At 34.6% G+C, this 17,618-nt stretch overlaps 1 long non-coding RNA gene across 1 annotated transcript; it reads left to right on the top strand.

Moving 5' to 3' along the window:
* The first annotated feature begins 10,268 nt into the window (after window positions 1-10,268).
* On the top strand, window positions 10,269-14,520 carry LOC114078051. Its single transcript, XR_003579404.1, has 2 exons — window positions 10,269-11,204; window positions 14,117-14,520. It is a non-coding gene; the product is annotated as an uncharacterized LOC114078051 (long non-coding RNA).
* The last annotated feature ends 3,098 nt before the right edge of the window (window positions 14,521-17,618 follow it).

The following is a 17,618-nucleotide window of genomic DNA, read 5'->3' as shown; positions in this document are numbered from 1 at the left end:
AGTAGTACTAGAGAAAATGAACAATTAATTAATAATTGTAATTAAAATTCACAGTAACAATTAATTGGGTGATTAATTTCACTTATTAGAGATTAACCAAAATTCTCAAATTTGATTTCTGATAGACTGGAAGATATGGAATAATAAGTTGTTGATATAAATTTGTGTATGGGAAATGGAATTTATATATTATTACACGCTTGAACAATTATTAATAAAAATATATTCTCCCTCACTCTCTCTATAATGTGAAAGAATAATTGTAATAGTATTAAACTTAATAAAATCTATTAATTTAAATCCAGCTTAATCATAATAATTGGAAAAAAAAAATCAGCTATGGAATCCTTGATAATTAAGTTAATGATCTAAAATGTCAACTACACTTGACGTGAATGGAACAAATGATCAAGTCCAATTAAAAATTAAAAAATAGAGAGAAACAAGTTATTGGGAATGAAAAGGCAGGGATGGGGTGGTCAAGAGGTGAGATTGGGATCGTAAGAAGGAGATAGTCAATTTGAAATATTACTTATGAAACATGTTTGAATGTGAAGTTTGAAGAAATCTTAGCCATGGTACTAATCAAAGGAATTTAATCACTAAATACCAATTCAACACTTTTTCTTCATTCAATAATGGTGTGGAACAATATTTTTTGTTTTAAAAAAACAAATTTGTGTATTTAAACAGATTTTTTAATTATGTACAAATCATGTGCAACTTTAAAAACAAATATGTACAACTCTTTGGGTCGGTTGAGGGATTCAAATTTAACAAAGGCGGTCCAAAAATCCTATAAAGAATAAAAATAATTTAACAAATAACTGTAATTAAATTTTGTAAATCAAACTTCTTAACATTAATGATTTTTTTAATTAAAAGATATACCAAACAAACTATATGATATTTTAGCTTTAATGTTCATGTTTATTTTATAGGAAGTGAAAGGAAAAAAAGGGAGAGAAAATTCAGTTTAAAATAAAATCACTTTTATGCTTTAAGATTTTACGAACCTCTCATAACTAACAACGACACATGAAAAATAAAGAGTAGAATCAAGCGAGTTATATTAAAAGAAAAATTTGTATGAAGCCTTGAAGAACGAGTTAAGTCGTGCAAGAATGCAGGGATATAGCAATTACGCAACAAGGTTCTCCCCTTAGGACCGACTACAACAAGATCGCGACTCTAATAGAAAGAAGGCCCCGAGTCATTGTAGTGTAACTCCTGTTGAAGGCTGCTTTGTTGGGGAAGACGTACAATTGTTGTTTTCTTGCTGCTGCGACCTTAATATAATTCTGGCTATCCTCTCTCTTCTTTTGTGTGTGATCCATGATGTTTTAATCCTTTCTTTCTTTCTTTCTTTCTTGCTCTACCGCTTTTTTGAGGGCCTCCCGAACCCCATTGTCAATAGTATTCTTTAGTGGGAGCTATGTCTTGACTAATGCTTTTGTTTCAAATAAAAGCGTGGAGCAAGGGGCTTTAAAGGGGTGGGGGTGTGTGGGTGGGAGCTATAACTGAAGTAGGGGTGGAGCTCCTATCCTTGCAGTCTAATGACTTTCACTCCTCATAGAGACTTAGAAAGTGTCAGTTCTCATAGCGAGAAATAGGAAAGAAGAATAAGAATGAGTTTATCTTAGCCAATGGTTAGTTATATTTGAAATGTAGTGTCTTTTCTGTAAGCTCTCTTATAGGATCTCCCTTTGTTACTTTTTATATAAAATATATAAAAATAGGTTATTCCTATGAGTAATGTTCCAAAATCATTTAGAAAATGTTTTTATTAAAACAAAACTCCAAGTATAAGATAAATTAGAGTTTCCAAATCCCATTTAACTTTTAATAGCGTTATAGAAAAAAAATAGAATTTGCTTATTAACTTTAAATTAAATAATTACTTTTATATTTAATTAAAATTATTAAAAAGAAAAAAATTAAAAGTGATTAAAAATTCAATTAGCTACTGAGCTTTTTATCCCCTTAAAGTTTTAAGTTAATTTTTTTTTTGAATTATTTTAGAGAATAATATATTTATCAACTAAAATTAAGAAATAAATTAGGAGCTCGTTTGAATTTTTTTTAAAAATTTGCAACCAAAGGGAAGGAAACTCACGCGCAACATGTAACATTGGCCTCAAGGTAACTTCTGAAACAACTAGGCTAAGAAAGTTTATTGTTTCAAGGTGGTCCAAAACGTCTTATTCATGCATTTAAAGTATTATTTTACTTAAATATATAATGTAATTTTTTGACGAAGGGTGTTCAACCTAGCGTAGCTATGCCCCAAAACCCCATCTCCTCTTAGAATGATGCACGTTGCAAAAAGATTTGGATAACTATTAGTGATGGAAATAGGATGGAGCTTAGTGCAGGGTGATGCTGAGTTAATAAAATTCTGATTAGACAAAAAGACGAATCCTAAGTTGGCGAGAGTTTTGATGGGCTGACACCTGAAGGTGTGGCTCGCACACCTCATATGTTAATACTTAGTGAAAGTCTTAGTCTTAATTATTCATATTACAATTGATGAGGAGGAATACATGAAGAACAAACCTCTAGGGGGTAACACAAATATAAGAGGGAAGAAGACAAACTCAAGTGGCCACAGGACTAGTGGGTGAAAAGCTAAGACCAAAGAAAGCAGGGGAGAGTAAAATACAACAAAAGGGAGGCATGTATCAAGTGCGAGAGCAACAAAGAAATGAAGATGGATTGGTGACCCCAACTAATATGAGCAAATCACCAAACAAGCAGGAGAATCAGGTTTTAACCCTTTTAATGTTTTATGTGAAGGGAGCACCAGTGAATATAACAACAATGTTCACGATGGGGTGGCAAATATTTGTCACAGTTGATACACATGGAGATATATAGAAGGATTTTTTCCAAGTTGAAGTTTGGAAAATATGCAAGTGTTTTAAGGTAAATTTCCTAGTAGAGGGTATCAGTGACCATACTCTATTGAAAATAGCTAAGGAGGCAAGTACAAGCAGATCATAAAAGACTTTTAAGTTTTGCAACTTATGGGCTAAACGTCCACAATTCCTTGAACTAGTGGATGGAGTTTGAAGAGTCTTGTGAATGGGTTCAGAGGTTCAATATGTTCCAAGTGGTGAAGTAATTGAAAATTCTTAAATAGACGTTAAAACACTTACATAAATTTTTTTTGAACACCATCCTAGTTGAGGCGGAGAATGACAGGGCAACACTACACAAGCACAAAAGATGTTACACATTGCTTTAATAGATACTGAATTGCAACAATTAAAGAGGAAGAAATATCATAAGTTTCAAAAATCCTCATTTATGACAGAGATATTCTTGCCGCAAAGATGTAAGCCTACTTGGATTATGTTAGGGGCTGACAACACCAAGTATGTTTTCTTCATAATCAAAATGAGAAGACATCTCTCAGGGGTCTTATGAAGCTAAAATTTAGGAAAACATATTATATGGTGAGCCGAAAATTTTGAGGGGCTTTGGTTTTCCAGAATCGCTTATTAGGTTGGTCATGACCTGTGTCAATACAACCTACTTCTCTATCAAAGTTAATGGAGAGAGCTATGGCTACTTTGAGGCAAGAGAGGACTGAGGCAAGGAGATCCCATCCCCCCTTCTATTTGTAATGGTAATGGAGTATATGTCAAGGATTTTTAGGAGAATGAGTGATTTACGTAATTTCAAATTTCATTCGATGTGTAAGGTGAACAAACTAACTCACTTAATCTTTGCTGATGATCTTATGATTTTCTGCAAGGGGGATGCAGCTGAAGAAAAGAGGGAAGTAGCACTGGCAACTTGGTAATAAGTTTGTATCCCTAAAAATTTGGAGGACTTAATGCTAAACTTTTGTCACATAATGGTGCATATTAGGTGTCTCACAGTTATTGAGTCTGTTGTTGACATGGATAGGGGTTCAATTACCATGTAGAGGAGTTTATGAAACAATTAAATGGATTAAAAGGAATAGGTGGAATCAATTTCAAACGAAAATGATCGCATTAACCTGGTGAACATTGATTTATAACACATGAATTGCTAGAAACAACAAAATGTAAATGCTAAATTTGTTATTGATACAAAATTAATTGAGAGAAAGGATAGACATGTTACAAGGTCAAAGAAAGCACATAAATGTATAGTTTAATACAGTTGCTTTGTAATTAGTTTGTGTTTTGTTCTGGAGATCTAGTGGTCTAAGAAACCCTTCCCCGAAGGTGGTTAAGGAACTCTAAATTCTCTTTAATTAGGTTTTATTTCTTTTTGTGTGTTATGGTAATATTTTACGCGTGTTACCAAAAAAAGATTTTAATCAGTGAATGTATTTTTTTATGTTCCAACCACTTAATTAGTTTGAATATATGTTAATAATTAAGATCTATAACGAAATATTAATATCGTTAAGATGTTTATTCGAAGGTTTCAACAAAGATGACGATTCACTCATTCTATTCATTCATGCTACAACCATCACCTGATATTATTAACTACTGCCGCCATTTGCCACCATCCTGACCCACAATCATTAGTTGTCATCATTTACAATAAATCAACGCCAACTACTATTACCACAACAATAACTAATTAGTACCGCTATCATTACGTCTAAGCAAATATCATCAACATATTACTGATAATTAAAATAGTCCTTCATCAACCTATTAAATTTCTTAACGTGTGTTGCTGCACTAATTTTGAATAAAGCCTAAATATATTGATGCAATTAATATTTTGATTCAAATCTCCTCAAGTTTGAAGAAACACTAAAAAAAACCTAAATAACGAGGTTTATTTTATACACTATTGGTGTTAGGAGCCCCTACAGTTTATTGTAACATAGGTTATAGCAATCCCCAAAGTTAGGTCCGTGATAATTAAGTTGTGGGGGTAACAAGCAGCGGGGTTTATTTTGCGGTGATTGGAACCCCCGCAAATTGATTCTTAGAAAACTAGCATTTGAGTTTCAAGGGTCACAACCTCTGATAGTAATAAAAAAATAGCAGGGTTGTAACCCCCACTATTCGTGAAAATATAATTATCTTCCTATATATAATCAACTTTAAGGAACATCGTTATTTCCTAAGATTGATTTAAGGTCCGGCTATCATCGAATGAAGTGTCACGTCCCGAGCCTACACTCTGGACATGCCCGGTACTCAAAGATCATTGCTGGCACCAAGCGAACCCTTGGCCTGACTTTCTTAACTTAGTGGAAGATTTAGACACTAGAGAAATAACTCAAAGAGAATAACTTTAAAATAATACTTAGCCAAAATAACAACTCCATTCTTATCGTTTACAAGGGAAATGAAAAGACTAAAGAAACTAACTTTTTCTATCCATAAAGCCTCTACATTAAAGATGGATGTTGGGACAGGACCCCCAATCATCCGAACAACTAAAAACTGAATGAAAATAACTAAATGGTAAAGATGTTCTCCGAAATGAAGAAAGGCTCACCAACTAACTATGAGTTGCTCAATGAATCAATGGTGAGCCAAATGCCGATCCTAGTTACTTGCGTCTTCATCACGATATGATGCAGGCCAACTGATATCAGTACATTGAATGTACGAGTATTCAAGTTGGAATGTTAAACAACAACTTAAGCTTGAAAAGGTTAAGAAGAAATATTTACCTTGGCTCTACTCAACTCATGAATAACTAACTCATTTCATTATATAACAATTTAAAGACGTGAGCTATATAAAGAAAAGCTATTTAAAACATGGTTTTCAACTCTTTATATGCAACAATACAATTGACTCTGAGATGCATGTAAAAATACAAAATAATCTGATGTAAACTCATAATCTTAATAATAAAGAAAACATATCATGCTTCCTCTCAAAGTCTACTCGTGAAATGCATGAATAAAGCCCCATACCGTCATTCATACTAAGCAACACCTCTTGAGGAACCATGCAACTAATGTTGTGAGAGTTTTCCTAACCGACAACCATTACTTAATAGTTATAGTGATGATAGGACGTTTTACCTCACACTGCCAATTAAGGACCATCCTAAACCTGCTAGAGTATAAGACCTGAACTGCCTAATGGATCCAGTAGTAAACTGTGAAAATGATTTATCTAAAAAGTATGACCCTTTTCTACCCATGATGGCTACATGATTTTCATGGAGACTCGAGTTAATATGAAACTCACATCTCCACATCGGTGCTCAATACTACACCCAAAAATATACTTAACTTGTATGTTTTAAAACAACTTTTCCTGTGATTTGAGATTAGTGCTCAAAAACTTAGTTCAAAGGCTATCTTGGAAATCTTAATTTCCCTGCTTTCTTCATTTTATAAAGCTATAACTTTTTTTTTGAAGACTAGCTCGAAGGCTCTTTGGAAAACTTAGCTTCCTTACTTTTTTAAATGTAAAAACATTTCAAAATCTCTTTGGGGATACTTAGTCCCCCTATACTTTTGAAGAAAAGAACTTCAACTTAACTCTTTACGCTTTACTCTTTACTTAGCTTGAAACTTGAGTCTTGAAAAACCTCTTCGGGAAATACTTAGTTCCCTTATATTTATTTAAGGAAGAACTTCAAATTTTTACTCTTTGCTTAAATTGTAACTTGACCCTTAAAACAAAGTTAACATGTTTGTTAAATACTCTTGGAAACTTATAAAAACTTGCTTTGACTTGCTTCTTAACTTTCAAACCCGACTCTTAATTTCTTTGACTTTGATCTTAACTTTCTTTGAATTGGATTATGGATTCAAGGTTCATGATATCATGTTTATGGATGATTTCATGATCTTTAGACATACCTTAGAGTGTTGGAATCAACTAGAAAATGTGGGTACATCACTTAGGAATTAGTACTAAAAGATGGAGAATGAATTGGGTGAACTGGCGTCCTTGGTGCTCTAAGAGGTGTGGGGCGCCAGGACCCAAACTTCAGAGACCAAGTTGGGGTGCTCTGGATGGCGCCCCACCCCAAGGCCCTACGGACAAAGACTGTCCTATGGGGCTATGGGAGGCGCAGTGCCCCAAGGCCCTACAGACGCACGTTTTGACTTTTGTTCTTCGTTTTTCACCTCTAAACCTTCTAAACTTTCATGGATCTCACACCAATCACGTAGGATCACTAATAACCTCAATACCCAATAGATTAGACCCGAAAATATGAATCCAATCAACTAAAACATACTACAACTTCAACCAACAAGAATTTAACCATTGTTCTTCAATAACTTCAATATTCATCATTCAAAATATTCATACTTTGCTGAATTAAACAAATTGCTGTGTGGGTGAACTAACCCAACACAGAAAGATCTCACATACCTTTTTAGGGATCACACCCGACGAATTCCACAAGTCGAATTTCGACGATCTTGAACGTTCTTGCTTCCTTTTCTCCTTTCTCTTCTTCTTTTCTCTTCTCTCAAAATCCTAACTTGTTTTCTAAAAGAGTGAACTGAATAAGATCAATTTAGACCCCAATTTATCACCCAAAAATGAAATAAAATAATTGGGTAAGGAGAAGACAATTTTGCCCTTCCCAAATCTGGATTGGACTATCCTTAATCCAATAACCCAACTTCCGAAAGACATAGCTCACTCATACGAAATCAAAATTGCACAAACTCAGCCGCTTTGGAAATATATCTCCAAGGGCTTTCCAACCATATCAAGAACTACCTCTAACTCATCCTGAAGTAAGAGTTATGGCCGTTTGAATTTCACAAAAAACTCAGTTTTCCCCAACTTAAGAAAATTTCCAGATTTTAATTTTTTTTCCAAAAGTGACTATTTCAACTTCTAAGCTTCTTCCTATTTATCTCAATTTGCGAGATGTTACATGAAGATTAAGACATCATATATCCTTAAGACAATTTTTCAGGATTCGATATGGTCACAATGAGTTTCTTGATGTCTTTTGGTTTGATTAGCACTCATGCAATGTTCATGAAGTTGATGATCGGGGTATTCCAATCATATTTTGATTGTTTTTTTATAGTGTTCATTGGTGACATCTTGGTGTGCTATAAGACTAAGGACGACCATGTTCGACACTGTCACACCCGGATTTTGGAATCCGAATGCAACTAGCGTCGTTTACCTCTCAAAGGTCGCAGACAAGCCTCTCCTTAGCTTTCATCACAATCATACAGTTAAATTTGCGGAAACTTTAAAACTTTTTAATACTTAATGAAGTGCACATAGACTTCATATGATACTGCATAAGAGTAATATTATAATAAGCCTAAACTAAAGCAACCATTTATTAAGGATTAACCAATCGAAATAGTGAATCATAATATTGTTAATAATTTGCCAATTGGCCTTATTACAAACGCTTGAACTAATGTTTGAAATGAAACGCTAGGGACTACATCCACCAGCTATGTCTATTGTACTAAAGCTTGAATAATAAAGTGTAGCATCCTCGAACTCAAGAGGACCTACCAAAGTCTGGAGATCGCTATTCCAAACTGCTTCGTCGAATCTTTAATCTTCCCTAGAACCTTCACCTATAAAAATAGTAATAATATATGGGGTTAGTACACACTTGTACTAAGTATGAGTGTATGCACATAGCACATAAGGACTATGCATGATCAAGGAAAGCTCTTCCTAAAGCAAAATACTGTTTCTGGAAAGTTAAGTCTCTTTACTTTCTTAAATCATTACTTCTGATTTATGCTATGAATATGACATGTTCTCATGCAATTAAGGCATATAACTCATTTTCTATATGAACATAATAGCTTGGAATCATGATCATAGTTTTAGAACAACTTAAACGGAAATTTATATTTTTGCTCCCTCTAAGCCGAGAGCTCCTTTTCCGACACTTAGATTATTTTCAGTCTTTTCTTCTTTCTGTTGTGTAGTTCAATGATCTACTTTAATCCTATGTCTTACTTACAAGTGCAATGATTCATTATAGTCCCATACCTACAATGAATCAAGTAAGTATCCAAAAAAATCAAGAAATGATTTGGCTACCTTATTTACAAGTTATATCTTTTGTTCTTGTTAAAGTGGCATAAGTCTTTATAAGCCAATCTTTATTTAATCATTTCATATTATGAAGATACTGGAGCATATATCTTTAACTTGTTAAAACTTCATTCTTATCAAAACTGGTGATTGATATTCTTGAGCTCTTACTTTCTTAGTTCACTTTGAAGTTACGTTTCTACTTCTTTGATCTGTTGTTCACTATGAACATGCTACTTTCACTCTTTCTTACTTTCTTTAAAGAATTCTTTAGCATTAACGGAAGTAGATCATGCGAGCTAACATGAAATAGAGTGTCTCACCCCACACCGAAAAGAGGTGATTCACCGGTTAAGGTGAACCAAGTTCTATGTCTACCCCACACCGAAAAGGGGGGTTCACCGGCTAAAGTGCAACCAAGTAAGTGTCTTCCCCACACCGAAAAGTGGGGTTCACGGCTGAAGTGAACCGGATACTTTCCTGAGCTATAACCGACATAGATCATGTGAGCTAAATATGATATCCGGTGTCTTTCCAACACCGAAAAGAGGTGGAATCACCGGCCAAAGTGAAACCGAACTGCTAGCATTCTTGGGCGAATGCTTCCATCCGCTAGTACCCCTATGCTGACAAACATAGTTTGAAGACTAGGAGACATACAGAGACTACTTGTCCACGTTAGTGGTAGCCTCGTCTCATGAGACTTACATGTGCTGTTATAAGCTTATTGCTAGTCTATCGGTGCTAAGCTCATATTTACTTTACTTTCTTATCTCTTAGATTTTGACTCAAACATTATGAAAGCTTGCTTCTAGTTATGAGATTTACTTAAATCTATGGTTGACTGGTCATCCTTTTCTTTGTTTGATGAATATGAACTTAGGTCTTACAGTATCATCATGGTGTGAGTGAGACTTGTCTCACGGACTTTGGCACCCTTTTATGTGAGTATTTTTAACGTAATAGATTAAGTGTAATTGAGACTTGTATCACTTCTTTTAACACTCTATATTAGGTAAATTTCATAACTTAAGCTTTTAGTTAGTTCTTTACTTACCTTAACTTGTTCAACGTTCATTGGTAGTTTTGTACAATTCTCTATGAAAGTTTTAACTACTTATACAATGCTATTGCGTTCACAAGTTCGTGTGTATAGGGTATGTTGGGACTTGTCCCATAGATTGGCATACCCTATGTTATGAGTTCATTGATGTAGAGATTGGTATGACTTTACATGTTTTGGAAATAATATATTGGACATAGTTTTGCTAGCCAATTTGTTGGCATAAATTACAATTTCATAGATACTTGTAATAACGATGTCACTAATCATGCCAATTACTTCATAAATACATTATAATAATCTATCATGTTTGTTGACACCCAATTTTGGCCTAATATTTTTAAAAAAATTCGTAATTTTGGGCCACAACGCTAAGCCCGTCATTTGAGCCCATTTTGAGTTTTTATTTAACTTGCTAACTAGGTCAAAAAGAGGGGGAAATTTTACAGAAAAAAAAAGGGGAGCCGCAGCCCCCCTCTTCTCTCTTCCTCCCAACAACCTTCCTCTTCTCTTCTCCCGTCCCCCTCCCCTCTCCCGTCGCCCCCTTCCTCTCCCCTTCCTTTCTCCTCCCTTTTCCGCCTCTCATTTCCCACTGCCCCTCCTCTTTTCCTCCATTTCCGTCTTTCCTAAACCAGACCCACATAAGCCAAACACCACCAGAAAACTACCAAGTCAGACCCCAAAAACCCCATCTCCAGCCGCCTCCTCTCCTCCTCTTTCACCCCTCTCTCCTCTCCTCCACCACCCAATCGTTCCTAACTCAAAACCCTCACCACAAACCACCAAAGCTGTCAACAAACAACTCCGGACAGCAAACAACCAGCAGCAGCAGGCACTGGCCGCCTCTGCTCTCTTCCGGAAGGGGCGCAACAGCATCCAACAGTCTCAATCTCTCTCATCACAATCAACTCTCCAACTTGCAGCCTGCTGGAACTAATCTGTCCACAAATCCCCTCTTGTTTTCCAGCAAACACCCACCAAACAACATCAGTCCATTTCCCTCATCCCTTTCACTATTTTTCCTTTATTTTTGCAGGTATTCCGTCGTCCAGAGTGACTCTGAAAGCTCCAGTAGGCAGCGACTCAAAGAACAACGACTCCGGCGAAGCAAAAGTTCGCCTCAACTGTAGCAGCAACGAGCCAACACCAGACTACCACAAAAAAAAACAGTACTACCTCCGACACACAAGTAATCTATATTTTATTTTATTTTATCTTGTTTTATATAGCTATTTTGCTGTCTTGTTATTTATTTTCTTTTCTTTTCTTTTCTCCAAATACGTGTTAGCTTTGGATGTTGATTAGTTGTTATTTGTTCATTTGTTGGTTCTTTTAATTTATTTATTGTAATTTTTGGGGCTGATTTCGTTATTTTCTCTTAGTTGTGATTTAATGACCCTTGTTATTTAGTGGTTTTATATAACTTAGCTTTGCTTCTTATTCTTTTAATTAATCTTGGGCAATAGAGATTTTAGCCATTATCATTAGTATTTTTTGTTATGTTGTTATAATAATTTAGTTATGGTGTTGGTATTTCAATATTTTTAAATAATTATTGTATTGAGATTGTTGGGTTTATTTTATATAATTTTTGCTTGGGTTGCATACGAATTTAATTCAATTTCGTCTAGGTTGTTACGTTGTCTCTTTATTGTTATTTTGTTATCTTAATTATTTTGATAGGTTAACCTTTACATTTAGTGGTTGGAAGGGGCCGATGAAAAATCTATCCGTCGGATTTAGAGGCCTTTCCATTTTTAAAAAGACGGAAATATTTAGTTTAAGTTCATATAAATTGTTTGTTGAAATTGTTAAAAGGGCCGATGAAAAATCTATCCGTCGGATTTAGAGGCCTTTCCATTTTTAAAAAGACGGAAATATTTAGTTTAAGTTCATATAAATTGTTTGTTGAAATTGTTAAAAGGGCCGATGAAAAATCTATCCGTCGGATTTAGAGGCCTTTCCATTTTTAAAAAGACGGAAATATTTAGTTTAAGTTCATATAAATTGTTTGTTGAAATTGTTAAAAGGGCCGATGAAAAATCTATCCGTCGGATTTAGAGGCCTTTCCATTTTTAAAAAGACGGAAATATTTAGTTTAAGTTCATATAAATTGTTTGTTGAAATTGTTAAAAGGGCCGATGAAAAATCTATCCGTCGGATTTAGAGGCCTTTCCATTTTTAAAAAGACGGAAATTTTTAGTTTAAGTTTATATAAATTGTTTTGTTAAAATTGTTGAAAAGGGCCAATGAAAAATCTATCCGTCGGATTTAGAGGCCTCCCCAATATTAAAAGACGGAAATATTTAGTTTAAGTTCATATAAATTGTTTGTTGAAATTGTTAAAAGGGCCGATGAAAAATCTATCCGTCGGGTTTAGAGGCCTTTCCATTTTGAAAGACGGAAATCTAATTTAAGTTTGTATATAATTTTACTTGTTAAATTGGCCGATGAAGAAATTACCGTCGATTTCCAAGGCCTTCCATGTTAATAAGACGGATTTTTATTTGTAGGTTATTATTTGAGTTATTCATTTTTATTTATATTTATTCTTTACTAACACTTTTACTAAGTGTCTTTAAAGGTACACGGAGGTGCTTCTCCTTGAAATTATTCGAAAAGTTCGAATTATATTTTTATTTCGTTGTTTTGTAAATATTGACGTTAGGCAAACTTTAGGCCGATTATTATTTTATTTTATTGTGTATATTGCATGTTTATTATATTTGTATATTATTATATTCCTCCTCAATTTGAAAGAAAAATGAATTCAGTCGGGAACCACATTTGTGGATTCCGAAGGGTGCCTAATCCCTTCCCTTCGGAATAATTTAAACCCCTTACCTAGAATCGAATTGGTTTCGTAGATCATAATTGGTTTCCTAATTTTCCTAAAATTAGGTGGCGACTCTTTTTAAAACTCGTTTATTTTTAAAACTTTGTTAAAATTGAATCAATTAATTATTTTTGAGTTGACGCGACGTTTCGCCCTATTTCGAAAGGGTAGGGATGTAAACAGAATGGCGACTCTGCTGGGGAGTTTAGAGGTTTTAACCAATATGAATTTAATTTTTTTTTCAAATTGAGGAAATTTTTGTTTTATTATTATGTTATATATTGTATTTTTATATTCGCTAATTATTTGTTTACTGTGTTTATTCATTATTTATTTTATTGGTATATATTTTTATTGCATTCATGGTATCTTCCTATATGTATGCATTGTATATTAAAGGATGGTTTGCGGAACCGCAACCGAACTTTAAAATACTCAATCCTTTTTCAGAATGATTGACAATTTATTGGTTCGTTATGCGTCCAATGGTTATCGTGAATTCCAGCCTAAGTTGTCCGCTTGGGTTTCCGATCTTTCAAAAGCCACTTTTAGTCAACTAGGATAGAGCTAAACCAAATCCCGAATTTAGAACATACTAACTAAGTTGACCCAACACCCAAGGCGTGTTGTGCCCATTAGAAGATCACCCTGAGTCCAAAATGGCCCACGGCCTAAATGGACGTTCATACTTATGTGTTTAAATTTGAAGGATGTATACGTTGTTTGAAAAAATCATTGTCTCATAGGGTAAGGATTAGATTATAGTTTATATAAGTTCAAGAAAGAGCTTCATAAGCTACTAGCCTATTCGAAGATGTTGGCACCCGAAAATTACAAAAAGTCAAGAAAGCAGAAGGATCTTTCGTGGAGGCATAGTTTAGGGTCATACTCTTGTGTGGGATTGATTATTTTGTATAAATTTCCCCTGTTATGTATCTCCATTAAGTTTTATTTATAAAATTTGTATAAATTTGAGATTTGGGGCAATAAAATATTTCAAATGACGTATGCATCCTTCAAATCGATAGGCCTACCCTAGGCATAAAAGGGTCACATATTTGTATAGGACGCGCAATAATTGTTTGTATGCTATGTGATATATTTTGTTTGTCTTTAATTAAAACAGTATTTATGTGTTTTATTCCTTATTTGTGTGATATTTTGCATTATTAATTATGTACAGGAACTAACACTTTTACAATTTGAGTTGCTCTTCTTTACAACGAAAAATTAATTTATGTTCAGAACCAGAATCATTTTTTTGTCCAAAGTTGCAAGAGACAAGGGGATAAGCGAAATTAGAGTCCTCACATTTCTCAATTATATCACGTCAAAACGATAAATTAGGGGAGTATTTGACTATGAGGTGGCACCCACTTATTTTATTATTATTTTGCATGACGGTCCTGCTCTCACATATTTCTCATATTTTTATAGGGATACCGTCCCCGACATCAGTCGGGGATGGTCATAACAATGTCTGGATCTCGTGAAATTGGGAAGAGACAAGGATCTAAGAAAACATCCAAAAAGAGTACATCAAATCATTACTGTAGAAATTCGTAGGGTACATTCAACAGACAGTATAAACACTGATGATTAAGAGGCTATAAAACGTATTGGTGCGCAAAAAAAAAAAAAACACTCCATGGCTACAAATTTTCAATGGCGCTAGACCTGGGAATTTCTTTGAAGTGTCTAAATCTTTAAATTATTATATGTCACATCTGGTCGAACTACGCGTACCTGATTCTCATATTAATGAGATACGTAGGCAACCCTTCTTGGGTTCGGTATTATCCTTTGCAAAAAAAAAAAAAAGTTTGTGCATATTTTCAAGTCATATCTGCACGAACTACGCGTACCTGATTCTCATTTCGGTGAGATACGTAGGCAACCCTTCTTGGGTTCGGTATTATCTTCTCAAAAAAAAAAATTATAAAATAGTTTATGCATATTTTCAAAGTTATATCTGCATGAACTACGCAGACCTGATTCTCATGTTAATGAGATACGTAGGCAGCCCTTCTCGGGTTCGGTAATCATTGTTTCAAAAATAAAATAAAATTTGCTTGTACATATTGTAAGAGTCATTATGTCTTCAGCTCGGTCGGGACCATGTAGTTAAGAGCATGTAAATATATGCGATATGATTGAAAAGACTGACTTTGCGGTAAACTACAGATTCTCGTGGTACCTCTTATCTGTACTTTTGTGATGCTTGAAAATTCTCTTGCATGCAATCAAGATAAGAATAAAACTAACCTTATGTTTCATGTGCATTGTGTGGTGAGATTTTGATCAAAGTTCAATTGTGTCACACTGTTGATCTAGAACTTGACCTGAATGTTTTTCGAGGCGAAATCATGAGTAATGTTTGGTTTGAGAAAGGATTGTAGGCCTTTTTTGACCCGATTGTGCCTTTTAAAGCCTACCAAATTGCATTAATCCCTAGTTTTCCCATTTTGAGTCTGAAACCTTTATTTGGACAACCACATATTAACCACTACCCTTTTGAGTGCTTACGAGCACTATCCTCTCTTGGCCCAACCTTCTTGAGTGCACAAAGAATGTGCAAATTATAAGAGGAGATCCATGCTTGAAATTTCAAAAAGCAAAGATATTGAGTCTCTCAAAATCAAGGAAGCAAAGACTCTAGAGAAAAAGAGAAAAAAAAAGTGGAAGAAATAAAGAAAGGCAAAAAATTCCTTTACAGGATCAGTGAAAGGTGGGAAGAAAAATATTCCAACAAAAAAAATTATTATAATAAAGAAGTGAGTAAAGAAAAGCTCCCACGAATAAGCTCAAAAAAAAAAAAAGAAAAAAAAGAGAAAAAAAAAGGGAATCACGTTAAAAATGAGAAAAAAGAAAGATGAAAGGTGGGAGAACAATGAAGAGGATCTGACGCCAAAGGCGTACCAATCATTAAGAGCACAAATTCTGTGTGACGCTCAAGGAGGAATTCAGCCACTTTTATCTCAAATAAATATCCTACCCGTCTCTAAGCCTACGTTACAAGCTAATTACAAGCCCTACATGATCTCATTCCAAATGTTCTCACATTAGTGGAGATTTACATAAGGGTCAAGCATATGGTATCACAGTTGTGTGCATTGAACATTCTTGTGAGTGTGAGTGCACTTTGAAAAAATGTCCTATAATCAAATGTTTCAAATATGTGTGAAATAGGACTAGCCTTTGTTGTGAGGGCACTTGAAACATGAGGATTGATACAATTCAAACCTTTGTTTGAAACAAGATGAACGGATCTTGTTGATCCTTAAGTATATTTGAGGTACCACTTGAAGCTGTAGGAATTACCTTAATTCAATCATTTTTCAAAAAAAAAGAAAAAAAAGGGAGATTTACCTGCAATCCTAACTGTTGGTACCAATCGTGGTGAAGATTTGACTATCTCTTCACATTTTTTTTATTTTTATTTTTTATTTTAAAAAAAAGAAAAAAAAAGAAAAAAAGTTGTATTTTAAGTCGTTCATTATAAAAGGTGTTGTTAAGTTAACCTTATATGTGTGAGACGCCTATTTACTTCATTGGATTGTCCATCCCCAAAATGTGATATGTCTTGTTTTAGGTTTTGAATATAGCAGAGGATACCATTGGCATATTCCATCATGTTCATATTGTGCATTTTCTACTAATAATCTTTCAGATTCTTTGCAGCACTCATCATCCACAAGAGGGGAACTACGTTTGACCTGATTCCTGCTCCAACGGGATACGTAGGCGCCACAACGGCTCGGTCATATTCCCAGTAAGATTTCCATTTCTCTTCATAATGGAAACTGGGATAGAATTTTTGAGAGAATCTCAAAAATTCATTTGAAGTTGGTCTTCTTTAACAATTCAAAATAGAAGACCCAAATTCTACGGAGTTAGCCTTGGGGAGATCTCAAAAAATTGCGGTAATCTAGTTTTCAACTGGGACAAAATTTTTGGGATGATCTCAAAAATTCCACAAATGTCATCTGTTACTTATTGAAATAAACTGGGATTTTTTTTTGAGGGGGGGCCTCGAAATCCAGAATGAGCAACCTCAGAGTTAACAAAGCAAGTTACAAGAGTTCTTCTATATTGTAGACCGGGACAAATTTTTGAGGAGGGTCCTAAAAAATTCCATCAAATATGTCATATAAAGAACGGGCGAGCGTGCAAGACAAATGCAAGAAGGAGCATGAAGACAAAACCAACACAAATCGGTCTTTCAAACGAAGAATTTTTCTTGCGATGCAGGAACATTGAAGTCACAAAATGGCTATGTAAAGCTGTCAAGAATGACAAAAGGAACATTATCGAGCCGTCCACCTCGTTACAGTGGAACATTATCGAGCCATCCAGGCCTCGTTAAAAATCATGCATCGCGGAAAATCATGCATTGCGAGTTAATATTCATGCATCGAGAGTCAATTCATGTACCACTAGTTAATATTCATGCATTGCGAGTTAATATTTATGCATCGAGAGTCAATTCATGCATCGAGAGTTAATTCATGCATTGCGAGTTAATATTCATGCATTGCGAGTTCATATTCATGCATCGCGAGAAGATTTCATACCTCGCAGAAAATTCATGCATCGCGAGAAGATTTCATACCTCGCAGAAATGTATGCATCGCGAGAAGATTTCATACCTTGTGGAATTTATGCATTGCGGGAAGATATTCATTCCCTGCAGAAAATCATACATCGAGAGTCAATTCATGCATCGAGAGTTAATATTCATGCATCG

The sequence above is a fragment of the Solanum pennellii genome, chromosome 7, assembly GCF_001406875.1.
Source record: "Solanum pennellii chromosome 7, SPENNV200".
Classification (NCBI taxonomy): domain Eukaryota; kingdom Viridiplantae; phylum Streptophyta; class Magnoliopsida; order Solanales; family Solanaceae; genus Solanum; species Solanum pennellii.
Note: the sequence above shows the minus strand (reverse complement) of the source record. Positions and strands in the feature narration are given on the sequence as shown.